General features: G+C 38.2%; 1 pseudogene; it reads right to left on the bottom strand.

The window, feature by feature from the left end:
• Positions 1-5,629: 5,629 nt before the first annotated feature.
• On the bottom strand, positions 5,630-6,323 carry LOC117036022 (alpha-1,3-mannosyl-glycoprotein 4-beta-N-acetylglucosaminyltransferase B-like; annotated as a pseudogene).
• Between the last annotated feature and the right edge of the window lie 8,015 nt (positions 6,324-14,338).

Raw genomic sequence — 14,338 nt, 5'->3', positions numbered from 1 at the left:
ACTGGTACTCTCGAGCAGCTACCCCAAGATTCATTTGGTTTAACAACAAGAATTTTGGTTTTCAGTCTCTCTCATAACCTATGTTAAATGTTCGCCTATGGGCAGAGATTCCAGGGTTATCCTTTTCACTCCAGGTTAGGTGTAAGTTTATGCTTTGCCTGGCTTTGACCTTATTGATCTTTATTTCACTAACACCAAACTGTCTGCTCTCCTATGGTTCTCTATACTCGGAACCCCTGACTCATTGCTCTTTTTCTTATTTGATTTACCTAACCTACTAATAGGGCTTGTCTTACTCTATGGGATAGCCAGAGGCATTTTGCTCTATTTCTTCTGTAAGAGCCCTATGGCCTTCCATTTATCCAGTGGAAGACTGAAGCAGCTTCAGAATATGGCCTCGAGAATACCCAAAAAGGCCTCTTCCTCTACTTAGAATCAAGACTCTTTTGTCCATTTCTCTATTTTAAATGGATCAACTTCCTTACTTGAGACTAAGTCCACCTCACATTGTCTTTCTTTATTCCCATCCCCACTCCTGTTGCCAAATTCCTATCCAGTGTAAAAACTGGACTCCTAAGAACCTTGTTTTAAAAGAACTGTAGGTCTTCCAAAGAACCACATGGTCAGAGTGGTAACTGTTTGAACTGTTTCTAAAATGTGGCAAAAGGAGTCATAATTAATCTCAGTTTCTAAATTAATCCCATTTGATATGTCTTTGTGATGGGGTAGGAGGGAGTGAGAAAGTAGTTATTAAATCCATGTCCTGATTGCTCTTTTTGTTATTGTATTTACCTAACCTGCTGGTGGTCCTACGCTATGGGGTAGCCAGGGGCATTCACGTCTCATCTTCTGTAAGAGTCCTGTGGCCTTCGTGATAGATCAACTTCCTTTCTTGAAATGTAACTCTGCCTCATATCATCTGCCTTTATTCACAGCCCCCACTCCCATTACCAAGTTCCTATTGTATGCAAGAATTTAACTCCTAAGAACCAGATGGTAAGGCAACATGTATAACTAATGTGTACCATCAAGGCACTTATAATCTAGTGGAAAGAATCACTGTATTTTTCACAATTAGTGGTTTAAAATCTTTCTGATCACCATGTTTTAATGTCCTGTCTGAATAGCCTCTATATCATTCTTCATTTGCAAAGGAGAAATGATTGACATTTTTTTGTCCCATTAATCAATAGGTGTTTCCTGGCTTACGTTACCAGCTCCTAATACTTCTCCCCATTCTTTTTGCTGCATCTTCCCTTAATTATCTCTAGTGGTATGACTGTCTAGTATCCCATAGGCATATATATACAGTATCAAAATTATTTTACACCTAGACTTTAGGTCCTAGAGGCATAATGACAGTAAAATATTTTTCATGTAAAGAAAAGAAAGGTCATAAAGCATCTGGGAATTACCAACCAAACTTTAGTATGCTTATATTTTAAAGTTAACATTAGCCACCTTTGCAGGGCAAGAGGAAAAAATGTCATAATATGAAATTGATCCAATAATAAAAAGGCATTGATATACTTGATAGTTTTGAAATATTGTTCTATTTCTACTACAGTCAAAACCTTCACTTATTGCTGGTCAAAACAGCCTTTAAAATATGAAAAGTTTTATTTTTGATTTGTCAGTTCTAACCCAGAGGTTAAAAGTCCTTTGTCCTCTCCTTCTGAGGAATGCTTTTATCTTCTGTTTAATTTTAATATTATATTTCTATTCCATACATATTCCAAGAGGCCATAAGGCACCAACACACTTTATGCAAGTCAAATAAAAACGTATATGGTGTTTGGTTTGTTGTTTTCCAAGTTGACTCACAAGTGCTTTCCTGGTATAAACAGTCTGCATATGCAGATGTTTGCAAAGTACAGTGCTTTGGCCTTGGCATTCCAACTCCAGGGGGCATCTTTGTTCCTTTAGAAGGCAGAGGCCAAGTGTTCTCTTTATATTTAACAATAAGTTAACCACAAGGTGGCTTTCTCTCAGAACACAGTATTGCTCCTACATTTTGACACATGCATTTTGAAGATTTGGTATGTCTTCAGTTGCATTAAGGAATCAACACAAACATTTGTTGTTGTTGTCCCATGGACATCTTATTAAATTTCACAGAAGTTCTTAGTATGCAGATACTTTAGCACCAACATTTTATTACTTAGGGTTCATTCACTGGAATTAAGACTCTGTAGACAGGCCTCACCCCCTTTCCCACCCATAACTAATGTTTCTCTATACTCAAAGTGTTCGAATGGTCTATTTCTAATCCCAACACCTAGAAAATAACTCTTAAATAGCATATCCCCAAAATACACAGTAAAGCATGGTGGGTAAGAGTATGATTTTCAGAGACAGACAGATTGTTGAAAACTCACCACTGCTCTCTATAACATATGTGACCTCAGGCAAGCTACCTGACCTCTCCAGTTCCTTCATTGATAACACCATCTCACGTTTATTATTTGCGTTAAATGAGATAATGCTAGTGTATTAAGCTGTAAAACACTTAATACAGGCCTGGTACATGTTAGGTGCTGAATATATAATAACTACCCTTATTATTAATCATAGTCAGCATTATAGTCCCAAAACATGCTCCCCATACCCCTCTTTCCTACCTGAAATATCTCCTTTATATTATAACTCTTAGACTTAAGACATTGCCTCTAGAAAGGCAAAATAGTGATACATGACTCAATTAGTATGGTTTAATGTGCTAGCAGAGCTGATTTTACCTCACTTTTGAACATGCCAACAAAATCATGACAAAAAAGCAGAGGAGCACTTTGATATAAAGATGAGGATGAAAGAGTGTAGAAAATCTAGAACATGGAGTGAAGATGGAAGAGAACAGGCCTTGGAGGCAGTGTAGCAATTGAGTTCTGGGAACCTAGCAAGGCCAGGATGACCTGGAGCACAGACTTACTTTCTTCCTATTTTCTATTTCCTCTACTTCTCCTGAAATCCAAATAGTATTGCCTAATCCAAAATACTCTCATATGAAACACAGGAGACCTGATGCTTCTAAATTACAGTAAAATTTACTCAGCGTATTAATGACAATAATCACTCTGAATTTTAACTATACATGTAACTATATTACATGTATATTAGTACATTACTTTGTCACTGTTAATAGATATTGTTTTCATTTTATAGATGAGATAAGTAAACTTAGAGTATTACCTACCAAATTCCCATAAGTGGTAAAATTTGGATAACATAAACCCAAAAATTAAAAATATTTAACTCAAATCTGGCTCAGCCATATACCTGCAATATAATCCAGGGATGGTAAAACTGAACCTCAGTAATTTCTCACTGAAAAAGTTGGTAGTATGATTTTCCACTTGCAGAGTTTTTATGAAACTGTGCATATGAGAGTGCAAGATTGTATGTGGAAATATATAGCAAAGTGCATAACATATTGTACTTGTTCTACAAATGCCAGTTTCCAATCTGTCTGATGCTAAATACCATACTCTTCTTGCTATCCTATGGGAAGATGCACCATTATTGCATCCTTCATACTTCTAAGTTGAGAAAAGAGTTTGTCCTCTTGCATCCTCCCATAAACCCTAGACTTTCTCTCTCCTTTTCACTGTCTGTCCATCCATCCTACTCACTCGTTCATTTATTAATTAATGTACTATTTACCAAACTGGATTATATCCTTCTTTCTCCAGCTTCTTTTTCAGTCAAAACACTTAGCATTTTTAAAAGTGGTTATGAACATGAGAAGATTCTGATTTTCAAAGTTTTGGGATTCCGATCACTACCAGAATGTTCGGCTGCTATTACGCACTCGTTATACAAAGCTGGCCCTTCTTGAAAATGTCAGAAGAAATAAGACAACCCACCAATGCCTATTTTATACTTTCTACACTCATTAAGAAATATAACCCAATAAAGGGGGATATGTCATAGATAGGGCATGTTAAACTATAATAGCAGACACCTAAATTTCAATAATTTAACATAATAGACATGCCTGGATAGGTACGGAGCTGTGCAGAAAAATTCTACTCCAAGTGAGTATGAAGAAACTAGGTTTCTTCCATCTTGTTGTTCCACTATGCCACAGAGCTATGTCATAATAAATACCCAGCCAGAGAAATAGTATAAAGTACTCTTGGAGGAGACACACCGCATTTTACAATAGCCTTCATTTGACAATGACCCACATCACAGATGCTCATATCTATTGGCAAGATATGGTCATATAGACACACCTATCTAGAAGGGGGGGTTCCTAGTTACAATCGTATGCCTGCAGGATAAAACATAATAGAATTCAGTGCACAGTGAAAGATCACTGCTACCATGTATAAAATAGAAGCTATATTTCAATTGTATTTTTGTTTACTCTGAAACAATAACTTGCTAGTCTATTGATACTTATCCCATTTTGCTGAAGAATCCCTCAAGAAATAGTAATTTAAATTCTGCCCGTTCCCAAATGGATAACCTGTTATTTGTGAGTGTGGGTGGCATTAGTTGTAGAGGGGGGTGATCTTTCTTAATGTAATTTTAAATAACAGACCCAATTTAGTGCAGCACAAGCAAAGTATTCAATTAAAATCACATTATTAAAATAAAAATTAATGTTCTGTTCCTGAACTGCTTGGCTGAATGAACCAATTAAAAGTTTTCTTATTTCCTGACCCCCTCTCCATTCTCTTTGGGGAAAAGACACACACACACAAACTTTTCAGACTAAATAGAGGCTAAAAATGAACTTTGCCCCTGAGATAATATAATCTTACCATTACCTATAGCATTTGAGGAATGTGTAATATAGAAAATAAAATGTAAAAAAAAAACCCACATGATGCAAATACTTTATTAAAACAATCACAGCTTCTACTTTCTTGAAATTCAAACTTAAAAAAACAAACAAACTGTATTTAACCTTAACTTCCTTATTTTCTCTCTTTATCTTCTTAAAATAATTTGAGAAGCCACGAGGAATAGATGGAAAATAGGAAAAAGAGTCACGATGATGACTGTGGAAAACTTAGATTTAGCAAGATACAGCCTTTGATTTTAAATACTACAGTTTTTGTTCTCCAAGTAGCCCATAGATCAGGAAAGACACCATTCTAGGACCCGGTGACTTATGCAAGACTTCACCCCTAGATGTGCTAGATACATTTGCCAACTACGATGAAACCATTTTTTCCCTTCATTAACCCCTTATTACAAGTCACGCTTCTTATATATATAAGAACCTACATGGACCTACGTGAAAAAAAATCAAATGTATCCAAGAGTAAAAACACAGCACATAAGGTGGCATATGCATTCCAGTGTTCACACTGGAGACATAAGTTACCCAGGAAAAAGCTCTTCTAAAACTGCCCGGTCAAGACTGCGGGGTTGGAAGGCTCTGGGCGGCATGGTGGCCTCCGGCACAGCGTAGGGGTGACCTGCCTTCTCCTGAGGCCCTGTGGGTGACAAGCACCAGCTCCCACGGCCAGCCGTGACCCCGGGCTGGGGAGCAGAGCAGCAGGCAGAACCCTTCACGCTGGGCGGGCCGCACCTGGCCCTCCAGGGGCAGTAGCCGTGACATCCCAGGTCTCCTGGGTCTCAAGGCCAGCGAATTGCACCCTCAGAAGCGCTGGTTTTAGTCGTTCTTTAAAAGGAAGATTTTGATCAGAACAACCCACATTTGCGAGTGTGGACGGATGGAGAGGCGCAGGGCTTCCACCTTGTGCCCTCTACATCCTATAGAAGCAACCAATCTGGAGGTGGCAGTCAGGGCTCCAAGGGTACTCGAGGGAAGCTGAGCGGCCCTCCTCCTGGCCTTCTAGTCTGACTGGGGGTTATCAAAGGGCAGCACCTCCACAGGCTCGCAGAAGAGATTGCCCACAGGTGGTCCGAGTTCCTCTTGCGGAAGAAGATCTTCTCAGGATGCAGACGCCGGAAGAGGCGGAAGCAGATGAAGTCACCGCAGCCTGGGTGCGTCGGTGCTGGACCAGCCAGCGAGGCGTGAGGGCTCACGTCCTGAAAGAGGGACAGCCTGAAGCAGATCCGCAGGTTGGCCTTGTGTGGGTCCCAGTGCTTCGCGTCCTTCTCGGATTGCAGACCGGAAGAATATGGTCCAGGAGCCAGTCGATGGGCTTGTCCCAGTAGAACTTGAGGATGAATTCCACCATCCGGCTCAGGCCCAGTGACTTGAACATCTTCCCGATGATACCCAGGTGGAAGAACTCCAGGACCACCCCTCCGGTTCTTCGCGGAGCTCAGGTATTGGGCTTAGCTAAGGTGTTGTCCTCCAGCTGAGCGTGGTAGTTGCCTTTGGACTGCGCATACATCATCAGTAATCAAGGTGCCTTTGTCATTTTCTCCTATTTTAAAATTTTCTTTCCACTCTTTTTTGCAGGATATTTCATATTTTAGGGTCTCTTGATATCATTTACATATAAATGTGATCTATCCGTCCCCTTTCACCTCTTGAGAACGCTATTACAGGTGTGTTTTAGTGTTCATCCACCTTGAGGCAGTCTCTTTCTCCTCAAGATTTTTTGGTGAATGTAGGAAGTATAGGAGCTTGTGAAGCAACATGTTTACAGTTTGATTCAGCTGCCATTTTCCATCTTCCTTGAACCATTTATCTTTCAATAAGTTACCCTTTCTATTTTAACAGAAAAGTCTGCCAAGCTTATTGATAAAGCTTGGTTTTCAGATGAACGTTGATTGTATCCCCTCTTTTGCATAGCAATGAGAATAGCTGTCAGTTGCAAACAAGCTTTCACATTTATGTGCATTTGCAAATGTTGATACATGTTTGTGAACTATGCCTAAGTCAATGCTTGTTTTAAGAGAATTCTAGGCCCTCAAAAAACAAAAACAAAAACAAAAAAAACAAAACCCCAAAGGGCCAGCATGTTAATTGTTTGAACTGTTTTTGAAATGTGGCAAGTGAAGTCATAACTAATCTCAATTTCTAAAATTAATCTCATTTGATATACTTTTGTGATGGAATAGCAGGGGCTGAGAAGACAGTTATTTTTTTACAAAAAATGACAGATGCAGACAGTTATCAGGAATGATCTTTTCTCATATCAGGTTTTACCAAAAAAAGCATTACCTTCATGAGAAATGTATGTCTGGAAAGAGCCAAAGATATTATTCATCAACACCGGGGAAACACACACATGCACACCATGTATACAAACCTGACACATACACACATGCATACAAAAACACCTGTATACAAAGGCTCACCAAGCATACAAACACTTCAATTGGAAAGAAATTAGGAAAGAAGATTAAGTACAAGAAGAGGGATTTATGGGTAGTCTTGAGGCCATATTCTGAAGCTGTTTCATTCTTCCAAACTTTTAAAATAGTGCAGATGTCTCCTGGATAGTGGTTTTCAGTGAGGCCGCAGACTGGAGAACATAGTCCGTCATTCTAGGAAACTCGTGCATTCACTGCAGAGGTGTGGCAGGATTAAAAGCCATAAAGACTTGCTTGGGATTATGACTTGAAATGCCTGCAAGACAACCTAATTTAGGGAAAGAGGTCCTTGTTTTCAGAAACCTGACCCATGATTAATCACTCATATCACAGGAGGACACCTTCTCTGTCATCTCTGCAAAAGTAGCATGCATCTGATCTTTATATTTTCCTGTATTTGTTTTCTGATATACTTACCAAAAATAGGTTTCCTGACATTTACTTCATCATGAAGGAAGTTCATGATGAAGTCCTCATCCAGTCATTTCAAGGAACAACCAACGTTCTTTGTTAGGGAAGCAATTAGGCCACCCGAAGCCAAGAATGCTTTCTCATCAGTCTCCTTATTACCACCAGATACCTCTCCGTCCCTAAACAAACTTACCGGTCCCGATGAATGGCATCAACAACATTTGGTTTCTCTCTGTGGCAATTTGTAAGCAGTTAAATGATACCTTTCTCAGGACGTGGCTCAATTATTTAACTCAAAATTAATCAAGTTACGTTAAGTTAATGCACCTTACCCTTTCTAGTTGATGAAATTTAAAAAGAAAAACTCCATCCGAAGCTTTATTTTTTCATGTGGTTTCTATTAGACTGTAGATGAACAATAATTGTTTTTTAGAAAGGCTGTATGGACAGATTGCTCTCCCAGTGGGGATGAACTCCAAATATCAGGGAGACAGATGACCTAGAATCTTGAAAAGCTAAAACATTCCCAGGAGGACACAGCCTCTCAGATATTTTTCTTCCAGTCTTTGCATAGCTTCTCATCCCCGAGAAGTGCACAGTATTGAAATAGGTCAGCATGTGGAGAGATATTAAAGAGGTGTTATCTGCCTTCTGAGTCATGCCGTTCAGTGCTTTATGTTCCCCCAGAAACTGAGGAAAAGCAAGTCCTCATTAGAGCAAATGAGACCCAAATTTACAAGCGTGTTTTGACTCTCTTGCGACGGATTCTGCCTGGAGCTCAGATTTAGGTTGAGGGGATGACAGACGTTGGGGCTGAGTAATGTCAGAGAGAAGTCAGCAGGCACCCTCTCTTCCATATCATTTGTAATTCACCTGTGCCTCAGATTTCCATTTCTTCATTATACATAATAATTGGGCAAGTGTTGTCTGGGATAAAATCAAGCGTGAGTTATACAGGTACTGCTTTTAAAGAGCTGACAGGAAGGGACTGGGAGAGATGCTAATGTCCACATTTAGTTTGAAGGAATATGTGAATTCTAGTTGTGTATATATCTGAGCCTCTGGCATTTATCCAAGAGCTTACTATATCAGGCACTGTGTGTGAATTTTCTCCTGTCGTTCTCACAAAAATCCAGTAAGATGATTATGTGTTTGGTTCCATTTTGCAGATGAGGAAGCTAGAGTTAAGTAATGAGTTCAAGGCTGCCTACTTTCTGCACCCCAGTCTCTTCAAATTTCTACGTTTTGCACACAATTGCCAGAGAAACCTTAATACAGCTTTGATCTGTATTTAACTCCATACTGACTTTTTCCAGTGATCCCCACTGTATACGTAATAAAGCTCAGTGATGGATTGGAGACCCTAAGTCAGCACCCTACTTTGCTCCCTTATTAGCCCCTCCTCTCTCACAGGAAACAGCTGCTTTTGCCTCTTGCTGTTTATCCAATTAACTTAAACTTTCCTCTGTCTCAGCCTGTGTTAGCAACTTGTGAACTCCTTGATTTCGGAAATTTGGAATCTAATCTTCCCCCCCCCCCACCCCTCTCCCCCTGGGAAGAAAGGTCATTCATCAGGACTGGGTCTCTACGTAACCCTGCCATTTGTTTGGATTTCATACCAGGCTGTCCTTTTTATGTGATATCTGTACCTGTTCCAGTTGTCTGCAAGCCATCCTCTCAAGTTGGCTGCCTATGTTAGTTTGCTAGGGCTGCTATAACAAAGCACCACAAATTAAGTAACTTGAACAACAGAAATATATTGTTTTGCAGTTCTGGAGGCTAGAAGTCTGAGATCAACATGTCAGCAGGGTTGTTCCTTCTAATGGCAGTGAGGAAGAACCTGTCCTGTGCCGCTTCCCTAGCTTCTGGTGGTTTGCTGGTAATCTTTGGCATTCATTTGGCTTATAGAATCTTTAATCACAGCCTTCATCATCACATGGTGTTCTCCTTGTGTACATGTCTGTTCCAAATTCCCCCTTTTTTATTAGGAAACCAGTCATATTGGATTAGGTCACCAATCTTGATGACCCCACCTTAACTAATTACATCTGCAATGACTATTCACAAATAATGTCACATCTGAGGTACTGAAGGTTAGGACTTCAACATATGCATTTTAGGAGGACCCAATTCTACCTATAACACTGCCCCTTTATTTATACCGTGCTCTCTTATAGCCTCCTGTGATTTACTTTGCAACCACAGAGTCCTGCGTTCTTATACTTTTGCTACTGTATAGAACATCTTGTAGCCTCTGCATCATGGTAGGCATTTGAGAGATAAAAACAGTTAGAAAAGATCCCAGGATGAGTGAAGTCTGATAGTCCTCCTGCAAGCAAATGCTTTACAGCTCAGGGCCCAGCAAGGAGCAGAGAGAATTTCTAGTCATCATTATTTGGAAAGGGGTACTTCACAATTTTTTTTTTTTATATATATATCATGAATCTGACACATCGGGCATCATGACTCTGTGTGCAAAGGCAGAGTTTAATCATGTATGGTGAAGTATGGCTGAATAGTAGAGCTGAAACCAAGGAAAATGCCATTAAGGCCTTAGAAATACCATTAAGAAAACTTTTTGGATCAAATCAGATGGATTGACTGTTTCCTTCCGGCACCTGGAACAAAAGCGCAAAATAAAGCTTATCAGTGTCTTTTCGAGTTACAATGTATTTCCACAAACACATTACCCATATAACCCATCATAGGGCATTCACAATAACATTAGGACTTCATAGTACTACAAATTTGGCCTGCTAAACCAATGAGATATTTTTAGCTTTTGGCGGAGGTCACTGTGACTGTGTTTAAGAATCCCTTTGTCCTTTTACATTTCAAACCATTTTTAAAGGTTAGGAAGAGAAAAACGTATTTTAGAAACGAGGTTCAGAAAACATTTTAAAAGATTATTTTGTGGTTTTATAGCTAAGTTTTACAAATCTGCTGTAATCTTTATTGCAAAAGGGAATTCTTTTATATATTTACTGGTAATTAAAAAGGAAGAAAGAGAATATTTTAAAATGCCAAAAAAATAAAAAAAAATAGAGATGGAGAGTTTTGTCTCTAAGGTAAGTATATCAAGATTAGAAAGTAAAAGTCAAAAGTTTGTAGGTAATTGGTAGAGAATAAGGACTAAGTAGACTTTTAACTATTTTTTAAATTCTAACCTTTTCTGTTTTATATTCTGGCTCTATTATTTGCTATGGAACTGTGGGAAATACATAACATTTTAGGAGAGCTGACTAAAACCAATCTTCCATTCACCTGCAGACAGTCACTAAAATTGTTGGGCAAAACCGTAAACATGACTAACTTGTTTTGAAGATGATTTGCAAAGTTAAGCCTATGCTTGGAGATAGCCAGTATCTTGGATTTAGACCCCATCAATATCATTTAGTCCTACGAGTACCAATTGTTTTAATCAAAATTGCCCAGTACTTTATTAAATTTAGCCAAAGTTGGTCTACAGTGCAGTTTGGGAGATTTTGACATTTGCTGTCAGAGATTTAAGGTGTCACTAACGACAGGGACATGAAAAGTTGGCAATGCAGACAGAAATAAGCATTGGCTTTTAAACCTTTTTGTCAAAAGAAACCAGGCTAATAATATTGAAAAATAATGGGTGTAAGAAGAGGATTAGGAGAAAGGCACACATAGCCTAAGCAGATAAAGACACCCATGGGAAAATAACAAAGAGCAGAGAGAGTCTCTGTAGGATGACACAGGAAAAATGACAAAGGATGACACAGGAAAAATGACAAAGGACGACACAGGAAAAATGACAAAGTACAAAGGTAATCTCAACAGGATGGGACAGGGCAGAAGTCACAGAGGAATGCAAAATGAGATAGTATGGGACTTTAGGGAAAACTGGCAGAGATTGTTATAATTTTTAACTTTTCATACATTCAATTATGAAAAGATTAGAGAACTATTTATAATTACATAAAAATAAATTAGTGATTCTTTTTTTCTTTTTTTGTCAAATGAGTATATCATGCTGTATTTCTCCCAAGAGGCAAGGGAACTCTTCAAAGTTTAAAATGCTGTATTGGAACCCTTCTTCTAGAGTATAACAGTCATTTAAAACTTTTCAATCACAGAAGAGAAGGTAGAAAAGAAGGAAAAATTTAGAATTGGTAAAATGCCAAGAGAAAGATGAAGACAAGAAGATAAAAATTTCCCCAAGACATGTTTTAGTCAGGAATAAAAGTTATGTCCTTTACACAGCTTTTTAGAACTGTTCATTACAAGTCTTTATTTAAATAATTGTCAGTTATTAAAAGTCCTTGGGAGCAGTTTCTGTGGCTTTTCTAACAATTTTTATTATCTTGTGTGATATTTTATATTCAGTATTTAATAAATAAGTTCTTTAACCTCTATTTCCCTTAGATTTTTCATGTATAAAATGTAGACAAATCTCTTAGAGTAGGTCAATGGAATGAATTGTTACCTTAAAGGAGTTTCAAGCATAAATCCTGATTGAGGAATAGGAATAGCTGTTACTATTTGTAACAAAATAATCATTTCTTATATAAATTAAATAAACCAAAAAATATTGCCACCTTCTTCTAAACTGAATAATCGTGTGTGTGTTGGCGGGGAGCGGTCATCATTTGTATTTTTTTTTTTTTGGAAGAGATTTTATATCTGTGCTTTAAGAAGTTCATGGAATATCTTGTCTAAAAATGATTTTCTATCTTTTGTGTATTTTAAAGGCTATTTTAGAATATAGTAGTTTATATCAAAGGTAGTATGAAAGGCCTCTGTAGGAATATGATACTAAGAAATATAAAGTAAATGTATGTAGATACACATATACATTTACACACACACACACACACACACACACACACACATCACATACTATTTAGTGGAATATCTCACAACTAAAAATGAGGGCTTTTTTAACCCTTAAATTTTAAAAATCTACCTTAAAACCATCTTTTTGAGCAGAGTGGGGAAAATCTCCCTTTTTGATTGGCAAAGACAGTTATGTTTCCTGTGCCAAAACAGGTTTGAGATACTACTTTTGATCCTGAGCTGCTCCAAGGTAAGGAATAAGTATTACTCATCTAGCATATTCCCCAGCTCAGGGTAAGCCCTAAAGTCATATTTATAAATAAATTAATGAATCAATAAGTGAATGCATCAATGGGAGAATTCAAGCCAAAAAGTCAGAAGCAGAGAACCACAAAAGGAGCAGAACATAGAACATACCTGTCCTTGTTTCCCATCAGTTGTTTCCTTTTTACTACTTAGGAAGATGCTGGGGAGATGTATTTTTAGAATGCTGAGAAGCTGTTTCTTAAGCAAGAAACATGTAAATCAGAATACTTTAGTGGTAGCTGGCAGTTTAGAGAGAAGCTAGGTGTACTTTGATACCTTGAATCCAATGATCACTGAAAAGCAAATCTCAGCACACGCTCACAGACAAAATTAAAAAGGTTATAAGAGGACTTAATAAAGAAGAACAATCACACTTGTAATTCTTTTCTTAATATCTCTTGGACTATAAACTCCAGGATGGCAGGGACTGTATCCCTGGCACCTAGACAACATCTTGTATGTGTTATTTGTGCTTCAGTAAGTTTTTGTGGAATGAGTCAATGAATTAATTTATAATATTGGAAAGATGTGTTAAGAATGATGCAGAAGGTTAAGGGGTTATGGATATAGACTGATGGAGAAAAGGATTGCTAGAAGTAATTGAAGACTATACAGAAATAAAGACATTGGATGGATACGAGGGAAGAGTGAAGAGATTGCAGATTCCAAGAGAATGTGAGAAGTGTGGGGTACAGAAAGTGGTCTTTGTTTAAAGATTTGTTAATATTGAGTTTGGGTTTATTTTCTCTAACAAAAAAGTGTTTAAGATATGTGGGAGAAAGGTAAAATTCAAAAATCACAACAAAAGTAAGTTATGTATTATGTTTCTGTGTAGCTCTCATAAAAGAGCAATTTACTCTTGCATGTTCTCTAAATATTTACAAAGAGAATGTTTATGGGCATACAGATTTTAGATTCCTTCCCATCTCTGAGTATTAACTAATTCACTTAGAAAAACAAAATAAAACAACTTTCTACACCTGGCAAAGTAAGAAGGCCTTTCTATAACTGGGGTGTTTTGATTTCAAGAGTTGAGTTCTGGGTTGATCACTCTTTCTCAAAATTAACAGAATTTAAAAAGGCATAAAAATGGCAATTAGAACTCAAAGACAAGACGGCAGATCTCAGTTTCCCCAAAATCCAATAGCTCTGCCAAACTCTTTTTTGTTTTTTTAAGTGATAGCTTCAGATTTTTTTTTTTTAAGATTTTATTGGTGAAAGGGGGACAGGATTTTATTGGGAAACAGTGTGTATTGCCAGGACTTTTTTTTTATTGGGGGACAGTAGTGTGTTTCCCAGGACTCATCAGCTCCATCCAAGTCAATTTGTTGTCCTTTCAATCAATCTTACTTGTGGAGGGTGCAGCTCAGCTCCAGGTCCAGTTGCCATTGTTAGTTGCAGGGGGCGTAGCACACAATCCCTTGTGGGAGTCGAACTGGCAACCTTCTGGTTGAGAGACCCGGCTCCAACCAACTGAGCCACCCAGGAGCTCAGCGGCAACTCATTGACTTCATTCTAGTTGCGGAGGGCACAGCTCGCTGGCCCTCGTGGGAATCGAACCGGCAGTCCC

This window comes from Rhinolophus ferrumequinum, chromosome 2 (assembly GCF_004115265.2).
Source record: "Rhinolophus ferrumequinum isolate MPI-CBG mRhiFer1 chromosome 2, mRhiFer1_v1.p, whole genome shotgun sequence".
Lineage (NCBI taxonomy): Eukaryota > Metazoa > Chordata > Mammalia > Chiroptera > Rhinolophidae > Rhinolophus > Rhinolophus ferrumequinum.
The sequence above is the reverse complement of the archived record's forward strand: the minus strand, read 5'-3'. Positions and strand labels throughout refer to the sequence as shown.